The following is an 11,628-nucleotide window of genomic DNA, read 5'->3' on the forward strand; positions in this document are numbered from 1 at the left end:
ACATAGCTTCTTATTGGAATACATTGTAGCCGACATGCACGGCATGGCCAACCGGCATTTATGTTCCAATTAGTTCCACCAAGTAAACAACGCGCGTCATATTGCCTCACCGTGTCACCCCCCGTCTGTTTAACGTTGCCCAAAGAATCACACTCACACTATGGCTGTTTAAAAGCATCAAGGTTATTTGTTTGTCATTTATCAAAAGCACCAATTTTCAATAGCTCACCAGCACGACATACTTCCTGGTTCGGGGAAACCGATGGACTGTTCAATGATTGTATACATGGAGGGGTTTCGCGAGGTGCTACGGCACAATCTATTTTAGCGGGGGTGTTTTAGAAGAGTAAGATGAACATGTATTTTACTATGCACTGGGTGGTTTTGATGGTGGAAATTTGTTTTGGGCGTTTTACGCATATTTTATATTTTCTGTTCGATTGTTATTTTGAGTTTGTAAATGTATTAGTTAGCGTAATAATTTTGATAATTGGTTTCACCTGTAGGAGGGCTACAGCTATAGAAGCCCTGGAGTAAGCCCCAGACGGGGTGGGATGTTGTGGTTGGTTGTTGTTATTTTGGAGAAAAAAGAATTTTGGAGAAAGAGTCAAAGTTGTGGTGTGTAAAAGTGTGCAGGGTCGGTATGTTATTGTATGGATTCAACCTGGCATCTTCTGACACCACTTTATTTTTGGAAAATAAAAATAAATTTTTGGAGTAAAGAAGCTCCCGTCTCCCTCTGTCTCCTCCACCGCCGATCATCCTTGCGACACACACACACACACTCATAAATATTAAATCTAAAACGATGTACAATAGTGCAACATTAAATCTCAATGTTAGAAGTACTTAAGAAGTGAATAACATCTGGCTGGATAATTATCAGGAACACTGGCGGCCTCTGCTGACCCAGTGGAGGAGTGCAAAAGCTTACAGCACCTGGTATTCCCAGGCGGTCTCCCATCCAAGTACTAACCAGGCCCGACCCTGCTTAGCTTCCGAGATCGGACGAGATCGGGCGTTCTCAGGGTGGTATGGCCGTAAGCGAGAGCAGCCGCAAGAAATGGCCTTTGAAGTTAATACAACTCAAACTTATTTTCTTGAAACACTTATTCTGGTGGAGGTTGTCCATTTTGCTTTGTCACAGTCCAAACGTCAATGTTGGAGCAGCCTCCAATCCATTCCCCCCAAAAAGAAAAGGCTATATAGCCTATGAGCGTCATATCATCAAATCTGCCTAGAACGGCTCTTGGATGAGAGGTGAAACGTCTTCAAACAAATCAAACAAGATTCAACTCCGATAAATGAAATCAAGTTAAAAGCAATGTGCCATGGCCAGGGATCGATCCCGGGCCGGTGCGGGCCAGTCGAGAATCGCTGCTGTAACAGACAACCTGATTGAAACCTCCTGAAGACCCCAGAGGGAGAGTTCGAATCCCGCTTTGGGCATTATCAAACGGAAGATATTTGATTGAAAAATTCACCATCATAAAAATGTTTAAAGAGCAAAGCAGTGTCTGTGAGGTTTATGAGCCACAAATGCTGCTCTTTTTAGGAGCACAGCAGTCTATTAAACTGTAGTTTGTGTCATAGCATAGTTTTATTGACAAATTCTAAATTGCAAGTCGCAGATATGAACAGGGAAATGCTACGTTATCTGCTTATTCTGTTACAAATATTCTGATGAGATAGGTGGGGAGTTAATTCAGTTGGGGATAGACAGATGGAATATTAGTGTTGTTAGTATGATACTTGAGTTCTTTAGATATTGTTTTCAATTCCGGACTCTGCCGCCTTGAGTTGGCTTTTGCGAAGACAGAAATGTTGCCAATAGTGTGGACCAAAGTGGGAAATTCAATTTATTTAAACACAAAACACAAACACAAGACACAGACACACGCACACACGCACGGAGTGAGCCGTGCCACTTACGCCGACACGTTTGCATTTCATTTCCATTCCGTTCTGTCTTGGTTTACTCGGTTGAAGCATTTCACACACACCACTTTTTACCATAGCTTCTTATTGGAATACATTGTAGCCGACATGCACGGCATGGCCAACCGGCATTTATGTTCCAATTAGTTCCACCCAAGTAAACAACGCGCGTCATATTGCCTCACCGTGTCACCTCCCGTCTGTTTAACGTTGCCCAAAGAATCACACTCACACTATGGCTGTTTAAAAGCATCAAGGTTTATTTGTTTGTCATTTATCAAAAGCACCAATATTTCAATAGCTCACCAGCAGGACATACTTCCTGGTTCGGGGAAACCGATGGACTGTTCAATGATTGTATACATGGAGGGGTTTCGCGAGGTGCTACGGCACAATCTATTTTAGCGGGGGTGTTTTAGAAGAGTAAGTTGAACATGTATTTTACTATGCACTGGGTGGTTTGATGGTGGAAATTTGTTTTGGGCGTTTTACGCATATTTTATATTTTCTGTTCGATTGTTATTTTGAGTTTGTAAATGTATTAGTTAGCGTAATAATTTTGATAATTGTTTCACCTGTAGGAGGGCTACAGCTATAGAAGCCCTGGAGTAAGCCCCAGACGGGGTGGGATGTTGAGTTGGTTGGTTGTTATTTTGGAGAAAAAAGAAAAATTGGAGAAAGAGTCAAAGTTGTGGTGTGTGTAAAAGTGTGCAGGGTCTGTGTGTTATTGTATGGATTCAACCTGGCATCTTCTGACACCACTTTATTTTTGGAAAATAAAAAAAATTTTTGGAGTAAAGAAGCTCCCGTCTCCCTCTGTCTCCTCCACCGCCGATCATCCTTGCGACACAGACACACACACACACACACTCATAAAATATTAAATCTAAAACGATGTACAATAGTGCAACATTAAATCTCAATGTTAGAAGTACTTAAGAAGTGAATAACATCTGGCTGGATAATTATCAGGAACACTGGCGGCCTCTGCTGACCCAGTGGAGGAGTGCAAAAAGCTTACAGCACCTGGTATTCCCAGGCGGTCTCCCATCCAAGTACTAACCAGGCCCGACCCTGCTTAGCTTCCGAGATCGGACGAGATCGGGCGTTCTCAGGGTGGTATGGCCGTAAGCGAGAGCAGCCGCAAGAAAATGGCCTTTTGAAGTTAATACAACTCAAACTTATTTTCTTGAAACACTTATTCTGGTGGAGGTTGTCCATTTTGCTTTGTCACAGTCCAAACGTCAATGTTGGAGCAGCCTCCAATCCATTCCCCCCAAAAAGAAAAGGCTATATAGCCTATGAGCGTCATATCATCAAATCTGCCTAGAACGGCTCTTGGATGAGAGGTGAAACGTCTTCAAACAAATCAAACAAGATTCAACTCCGATAAATGAAATCAAGTTAAAAGCAATGTGCCATGGCCAGGGATCGATCCCGGGCCGGTGCGGGCCAGTCGAGAATCGCTGTAACAGACAACCTGATAGAAACCTCCTGAAGACCCCAGAGGGAGAGTTCGAATCCCGCTTTGGGCATTATCAAACGGAAGATATTTGATTGAAAAATTCACGATCATAAAAATGTTTAAAGAGCAAAGCAGTGTCTGTGAGGTTTATGAGCCACAAATGCTGCTCTTTTTAGGAGCACAGCAGTCTATTAAACTGTAGTTTGTGTCATAGCATAGTTTTATTGACAAATTCTCAATTGCAAGTCGCAGATATGAACAGGGAAATGCTACGTTATCTGCTTATTCTGTTACAAATATCTGATGAGATAGGTGGGGAGTTAATTCAGTTGGGGATAGACAGATGGAATATTAGTGTTGTTAGTATGATACTTGAGTTCTTTAGATATTGTTTTCAATTCCGGACTCTGCCGCCTTGAGTTGGCTTTTGCGAAGACAGAAATGTTGACAATAGTGTGGACCAAAGTGGGAAATTCAATTTTATTTAAACACAAACACAAACACACACACACAGACACACGCACGCACGCACACACACACACGAGTGAGCCGTGCCACTTACGCCGACACGTTTGCATTTCATTTCCATTCCGTTCTGTCTTGGTTTACTCGGTTGAAGCATTTCACACACACCACTTTTTACCATCGCTTCTTATTGGAATACATTGTAGCCGACATGCACGGCATGGCCAACCGGCATTTATGTTCCAATTAGTTCCACCCAAGTAAACAACGCGCGTCATATTGCCTCACCGTGTCACCTCCCGTCTGTTTAACGTTGCCCAAAGAATCACACTCACACTATGGCTGTTTAAAAGCATCAAGGTTTATTTGTTTGTCATTTATCAAAAGCACCAATATTTCAATAGCTCACCAGCAGGACATACTTCCTGGTTCGGGGAAACCGATGGACTGTTCAATGATTGTATACATGGAGGGGTTTCGCGAGGTGCTACGGCACAATCTATTTTAGCGGGGGTGTTTGTTTTAGAAGAGTAAGATGAACATGTATTTTACTATGCACTGGGTGGTTTTGATGGTGGAAATTTGTTTTGGGCGTTTTACGCATATTTAATTTTCTGTTCGATTGTTATTTTGAGTTTGTAAATGTATTAGTTAGCGTAATAATTTTGATAATTGGTTTCACCTGTAGGAGGGCTACAGCTATAGAAGCCCTGTAGTAAGCCCCAGACGGGGTGGGATGTTGAGTTGGTTGGTTGTTATTTTGGAGAAAAAAGAAAATTTGGAGAAAGAGTCAAAGTTGTGGTGTGTAAAAGTGTGCAGGGTCTGTATGTTATTGTATGGATTCAACCTGGCATCTTCTGACACCACTTTATTTTTGGAAAATAAAAATAATTTTTTGGAGTAAAGAAGCTCCCGTCTCCCTCTGTCTCCTCCACCGCCGATCATCCTTGCGACACACACACACACACTCATAAAATATTAAATCTAAAACGATGTACAATAGTGCAACATTAAATCTCAATGTTTGAGAAGTACTTAAGAAGTGAATAACATCTGGCTGGATAATTATCAGGAACACTGGCGGCCTCTGCTGACCCAGTGGAGGAGTGCAAAAAGCTTACAGCACCTGGTATTCCCAGGCGGTCTCCCATCCAAGTACTAACCAGGCCCGACCCTGCTTAGCTTCCGAGATCGGACGAGATCGGGCGTTCTCAGGGTGGTATGGCCGTAAGCGAGAGCAGCCGCAAGAAAATGGCCTTTTGAAGTTAATACAACTCAAACTTATTTCTTGAAACACTTATTCTGGTGGAGGTTGTCCATTTTGCTTTGTCACAGTCCAAACGTCAATGTTGGAGCAGCCTCCAATCCATTCCCCCCAAAAAGAAAAGGCTATATAGCCTATGAGCGTCATATCATCAAATCTGCCTAGAACGGCTCTTGGATGAGAGGTGAAACGTCTTCAAACAAATCAAACAAGATTCAACTCCGATAAATGAAATCAAGTTAAAAGCAATGTGCCATGGCCAGGGATCGATCCCGGGCCGGTGCGGGCCAGTCGAGAATCGCTGTAACAGACAACCTGATTGAAACCTCCTGAAGACCCCAGAGGGAGAGTTCGAATCCCGCTTTGGGCATTATCAAACGGAAGATATTTGATTGAAAAATTCACCATCATAAAATGTTTAAAGAGCAAAGCAGTGTCTGTGAGGTTTATGAGCCACAAATGCTGCTCTTTTTAGGAGCACAGCAGTCTATTAAACTGTAGTTTGTGTCATAGCATAGTTTTATTGACAAATTCTAAATTGCAAGTCGCAGATATGAACAGGGAAATGCTACGTTATCTGCTTATTCTGTTACAAATATTCTGATGAGATAGGTGGGGAGTTAATTCAGTTGGGGATAGACAGATGGAATATTAGTGTTGTTAGTATGATACTTGAGTTCTTTAGATATTGTTTTCAATTCCGGACTCTGCCGCCTTGAGTTGGCTTTTGCGAAGACAGAAATGTTGCCAATAGTGTGGACCAAAGTGGGAAATTCAATTTTATTTAAACACAAACACAAACACACAGACACAGACACACGCACACACGCACGGAGTGAGCCGTGCCACTTACGCCGACACGTTTGCATTTCATTTCCATTCCGTTCTGTCTTGGTTTACTAGGTTGAAGCATTTCACACACACCACTTTTTACCATAGCTTCTTATTGGAATACATTGTAGCCGACATGCACGGCATGGCCAACCGGCATTTATGTTCCAATTAGTTCCACCCAAGTAAACAACGCGCGTCATATTGCCTCACCGTGTCACCTCCCGTCTGTTAACGTTGCCCAAAGAATCACACTCACACTATGGCTGTTTAAAAGCATCAAGGTTTATTTTTTGTCATTTATCAAAAGCACCAATATTTCAATAGCTCACCAGCAGGACATACTTCCTGGTTCGGGGAAACCGATGGACTGTTCAATGATTGTATACATGGAGGGGTTTCGCGAGGTGCTACGGCACAATCTATTTTAGCGGGGGTGTTTTAGAAGAGTAAGATGAACATGTATTTTACTATGCACTGGGTGGTTTTGATGGTGGAAATTTGTTTTGGGCGTTTTACGCATATTTAAATTTTCTGTTCGATTGTTATTTGAGTTTGTAAATGTATTAGTTAGCGTAATAATTTTGATAATTGGTTTCACCTGTAGGAGGGCTACAGCTATAGAAGCCCTGTAGTAAGCCCCAGACGGGGTGGGATGTTGAGTTGGTTGGTTGTTATTTTGGAGAAAAAAGAAAATTGGAGAAAGAGTCAAAGTTGTGGTGTGTAAAAGTGTGCAGGGTCTGTATGTTATTGTATGGATTCAACCTGGCATCTTCTGACACCACTTTATTTTTGGAAAATAAAAATAATTTTTTGGAGTAAAGAAGCTCCCGTCTCCCTCTGTCTCCTCCACCGCCGATCATCCTTGCGACACACACACACACTCATAAAATATTAAATCTAAAACGATGTACAATAGTGCAACATTAAATCTCAATGTTTGAAGTACTTAAGAAGTGAATAACATCTGGCTGGATAATTATCAGGAACACTGGCCGCTCTGCTGACCCAGTGGAGGAGTGCAAAAAGCTTACAGCACCTGGTATTCCCAGGCGGTCTCCCATCCAAGTACTAACCAGGCCCGACCCTGCTTAGCTTCCGAGATCGGACGAGATCGGGCGTTCTCAGGGTGGTATGGCCGTAAGCGAGAGCAGCCGCAAGAAAATGGCCTTTTGAAGTTAATACAACTCAAACTTATTGAAACCTCCTGAAGACCCCAGAGGGAGAGTTCGAATCCCGCTTTGGGCATTATCAAACGGAAGATATTTGATTGAAAAATTCACCATCATAAAAATGTTTAAAGAGCAAAGCAGTGTCTGTGAGGTTTATGAGCCACAAATGCTGCTCTTTTTAGGAGCACAGCAGTCTATTAAACTGTAGTTTGTGTCATAGCATAGTTTTATTGACAAATTCTAAATTGCAAGTCGCAGATATGAACAGGGAAATGCTACGTTATCTGCTCATTCTGTTACAAATATTCTGATGAGATAGGTGGGGAGTTAATTCAGTTGGGGATAGACAGATGGAATATTAGTGTTGTTAGTATGATACTTGAGTTCTTTAGATATTGTTTTCAATTCCGGACTCTGCCGCCTTGAGTTGGCTTTTGCGAAGACAGAAATGTTGCCAATAGTGTGGACCAAAGTGGGAAATTCAATTTATTTAAACACAAACACAAACACACAGACACAGACACACGCACACACGCACGGAGTGAGCCGTGCTGCCACTTACGCCGACACGTTTGCATTTCATTTCCATTCCGTTCTGTCTTGGTTTACTAGGTTGAAGTTCACACACACCACTTTTTACCATAGCTTCTTATTGGAATACATTGTAGCCGACATGCACGGCATGGCCAACCGGCATTTATGTTCCAATTAGTTCCACCCAAGTAAACAACGCGCGTCATATTGCCTCACCGTGTCACCTCCCGTCTGTTTAACGTTGCCCAAAGAATCACACTCACACTATGGCTGTTTAAAAGCATCAAGGTTTATTTGTTTGTCATTTATCAAAAGCACCAATATTTCAATAGCTCACCAGCAGGACATACTTCCTGGTTCGGGGAAACCGATGGACTGTTCAATGATTGTATACATGGAGGGGTTCGCGAGGTGCTACGGCACAATCTATTTTAGCGGGTGGTTTTAGAAGAGTAAGATGAACATGTATTTTACTATGCACTGGGTGGTTTTGATGGTGGAAATTTGTTTGGGCGTTTTACGCATATTTAATATTTCTGTTCGATTGTTATTTTGAGTTTGTAAATGTATTAGTGAGCGTAATAATTTTGATAATTGTTTCACCTGTAGGAGGGCTACAGCTATAGAAGCCCTGGAGTAAGCCCCAGACGGGGTGGGATGTTGAGTTGGTTGGTTGTTATTTTGGAGAAAAAAGAAAAATTTGGAGACAGAGTCAAAGTTGTGGTGTGTAAAAGTGTGCAGGGTCTGTATGTTATTGTATGGATTCAACCTGGCATCTTCTGACACCACTTTATTTTGGAAAATAAAAATAATTTTTGGAGTAAAGAAGCTCCCGTCTCCCTCTGTCTCCTCCACCGCCGATCATCCTTGCGACACACACACACACACTCATAAAATATTAAATCTAAAACGATGTACAATAGTGCAACATTAAATCTCAATGTTAGAAGTACTTAAGAAGTGAATAACATCTGGCTGGATAATTATCAGGAACACTGGCGGCCTCTGCTGACCCAGTGGAGGAGTGCAAAAAGCTTACAGCACCTGGTATTCCCAGGCGGTCTCCCATCCAAGTACTAACCAGGCCCCGCCCCGCTTAGCTTCGAGATCGGACGAGATCGGGCGTTCTCAGGGGTGGTATGGCCGTAAGCGAGAGCAGCCGCAAGAAAATGGCCTTTTGAAGTTAATACAACTCAAACTTATTTTCTTGAAACACTTATTCTGGTGGAGGTTGTCCATTTTGCTTTGTCACAGTCCAAACGTCAATGTTGGAGCAGCCTCCAATCCATTCCCCCCAAAAAGAAAAGGCTATATAGCCTATGAGCGTCATATCATCAAATCTGCCTAGAACGGCTCTTGGATGAGAGGTGAAACGTCTTCAAACAAATCAAACAAGATTCAACTCCGATAAATGAAATCAAGTTAAAAGCAATGTGCCATGGCCAGGGATCGATCCCGGGCCGGTGCGGGCCAGTCGAGAATCGCTGTAACAGACAACCTGATTGAAACCTCCTGAAGACCCCAGAGGGAGAGTTCGAATCCCGCTTTGGGCATTATCAAACGGAAGATATTTGATTGAAAAATTCACCATCATAAAAATGTTTAAAGAGCAAAGCAGTGTCTGTGAGGTTTATGAGCCACAAATGCTGCTCTTTTTAGGAGCACAGCAGTCTATTAAACTGTAGTTTGTGTCATAGCATAGTTTTATTGACAAATTCTAAATTGCAAGTCGCAGATATGAACAGGGAAATGCTACGTTATCTGCTTATTCTGTTACAAATATTCTGATGAGATAGGTGGGGAGTTAATTCAGTTGGGGATAGACAGATGGAATATTAGTGTTGTTAGTATGATACTTGAGTTCTTTAGATATTGTTTTCAATTCCGGACTCTGCCGCCTTGAGTGGCTTTTGCGAAGACAGAAATGTTGCCAATAGTGTGGACCAAAGTGGGAAATTCAATTTTTTAAACACAAACACAAACACACAGACACAGACACACGCACACACGCACGGAGTGAGCCGTGCCACTTACGCCGACACGTTTGCATTTCATTTCCATTCCGTTCTGTCTTGGTTTACTCGGTTGAAGCATTTCACACACACCACTTTTACCATAGCTTCTTATTGGAATACATTGTAGCCGACATGCACGGCATGGCCAACCGGCATTTATGTTCCAATTATTTCCACCCAAGTAAACAACGCGCGTCATATTGCCTCACCGTGTCACCTCCCGTCTGTTTAACGTTGCCCAAAGAATCACACTCACACTATGGCTGTTTAAAAGCATCAAGGTTTATTTGTTTGTCATTTATCAAAAGCACCAATATTTCAATAGCTCACCAGCACGACATACTTCCTGGTTCGGGGAAACCGATGGACTGTTCAATGATTGTATACATGGAGGGGTTTCGCGAGGTGCTACGGCACAATCTATTTTAGCGGGGGTGTTTTAGAAGAGTAAGATGAACATGTATTTTACTATGCACTGGGTGGTTTTGATGGTGGAAATTGTTTTGGGCGTTTTACGCATATTTAATATTTCTGTTCGATTGTTATTTTGAGTTTGTAAATGTATTAGTGAGCGTAATAATTTTGATAATTGGTTTCACCTGTAGGAGGGCTACAGCTATAGAAGCCCTGTAGTAAGCCCCAGACGGGGTGGGATGTTGAGTTGGTTGGTTGTTTTGGAGAAAAAAGAAATTTGGAGACAGAGTCAAAGTTGTTGTGGTGTGTAAAAGTGTGCAGGGTCTGTATGTTATTGTATGGATTCAACCTGGCATCTTCTGACACCACTTTATTTTTGGAAAATAAAAATAATTTTTGGAGTAAAGAAGCTCCCGTCTCCCTCTGTCTCCTCCACCGCCGATCATCCTTGCGACACACACACACACTCATAAAATATTAAATCTAAAACGATGTACAATAGTGCAACATTAAATCTCAATGTTTGAAGTACTTAAGAAGTGAATAACATCTGGCTGGATAATATCAGGAACACTGGCGGCCTCTGCTGACCCAGTGGAGGAGTGCAAAAAGCTTACAGCACTGGTATTCCCAGGCGGTCTCCCATCCAAGTACTAACCAGGGCCGACCCTGCTTAGCTTCCGAGATCGGACGAGATCGGGCGTTCTCAGGGTGGTATGGCCGTAAGCGAGAGCAGCCGCAAGAAAATGGCCTTTTGAAGTTAATACAACTCAAACTTATTTCTTGAAACACTTATTCTGGTGGAGGTTGTCCATTTTGCTTTGTCACAGTCCAAACGTCAATGTTGGAGCAGCCTCCAATCCATTCCCCCCAAAAAGAAAAGGCTATATAGCCTATGAGCGTCATCATCAAATCTGCCTAGAACGGCTCTTGGATGAGAGGTGAAACGTCTTAAAAAAAAATCAAACAAGATTCAACTCCGATAAATGAAATCAAGTTAAAAGCAATGTGCCATGGCCAGGGATCGATCCCGGGCCGGTGCGGGCCCAGTCGAAAAACTGCTGTAACAGACAACCTGATTGAAACCTCCTGAAGACCCCAGAGGGAGAGTTCGAATCCCGCTTTGGCATTATCAAACGGAAGAGATTTGATTGAAAAAATTCACCATCATAAAAATGTTTAAAGAGCAAAGCAGTGTCTGTGAGGTTTATGAGCCACAAATGCTGCTCTTTTTAGGAGCACATCAGTCTATTAAACTGTAGTTTGTGTCATAGCATAGTTTTATTGACAAATTCTAAATTGCAAGTGCGCAGATATGAACAGGGGAAATGCTACGTTATCTGCTCATTCTGTTACAAATATTCTGATGAGATAGGTGGGGAGTTAATTCAGTTGGGGATAGACAGAGGAATATGAGTGTTGTTAGTATGATACTTGAGTTCTTTAGATATTGTTTTCAATTCCGGACTCTGCCGCCTTGAGTTTGTTGCGAAGACAGAAATGTTGCCAATAGTGTGGACCAAAGTGGGA

The 11,628-nt window shown here is 42.3% G+C and overlaps 6 non-coding genes across 6 annotated transcripts; all 6 read right to left on the bottom strand.

Moving 5' to 3' along the window:
• Positions 1–927: 927 nt before the first annotated feature.
• On the bottom strand, positions 928–1,046 carry LOC130521405 (5S ribosomal RNA). The gene has a single exon (XR_008949317.1). It is a non-coding gene; the product is annotated as a 5S ribosomal RNA (ribosomal RNA).
• A 1,906-nt stretch (positions 1,047–2,952) lies between these two features.
• On the bottom strand, positions 2,953–3,071 carry LOC130521407 (5S ribosomal RNA). Its single transcript, XR_008949319.1, has one exon. It is a non-coding gene; the product is annotated as a 5S ribosomal RNA (ribosomal RNA).
• Positions 3,072–4,982: 1,911 nt separating this feature from the next.
• LOC130521408 (5S ribosomal RNA) lies at positions 4,983–5,101 on the bottom strand. Its single transcript, XR_008949320.1, has one exon. It is a non-coding gene; the product is annotated as a 5S ribosomal RNA (ribosomal RNA).
• A 1,889-nt stretch (positions 5,102–6,990) lies between these two features.
• LOC130521409 (5S ribosomal RNA) lies at positions 6,991–7,109 on the bottom strand. The gene has a single exon (XR_008949321.1). It is a non-coding gene; the product is annotated as a 5S ribosomal RNA (ribosomal RNA).
• Positions 7,110–8,701: 1,592 nt separating this feature from the next.
• Positions 8,702–8,820, bottom strand: LOC130521406 (5S ribosomal RNA). Its single transcript, XR_008949318.1, has one exon. It is a non-coding gene; the product is annotated as a 5S ribosomal RNA (ribosomal RNA).
• Positions 8,821–10,708: 1,888 nt separating this feature from the next.
• On the bottom strand, positions 10,709–10,826 carry LOC130521410 (5S ribosomal RNA). The gene has a single exon (XR_008949322.1). It is a non-coding gene; the product is annotated as a 5S ribosomal RNA (ribosomal RNA).
• Between the last annotated feature and the right edge of the window lie 802 nt (positions 10,827–11,628).

This window comes from Takifugu flavidus, unplaced genomic scaffold (genome assembly GCF_003711565.1).
Source record: "Takifugu flavidus isolate HTHZ2018 unplaced genomic scaffold, ASM371156v2 ctg958, whole genome shotgun sequence".
NCBI lineage: Eukaryota > Metazoa > Chordata > Actinopteri > Tetraodontiformes > Tetraodontidae > Takifugu > Takifugu flavidus.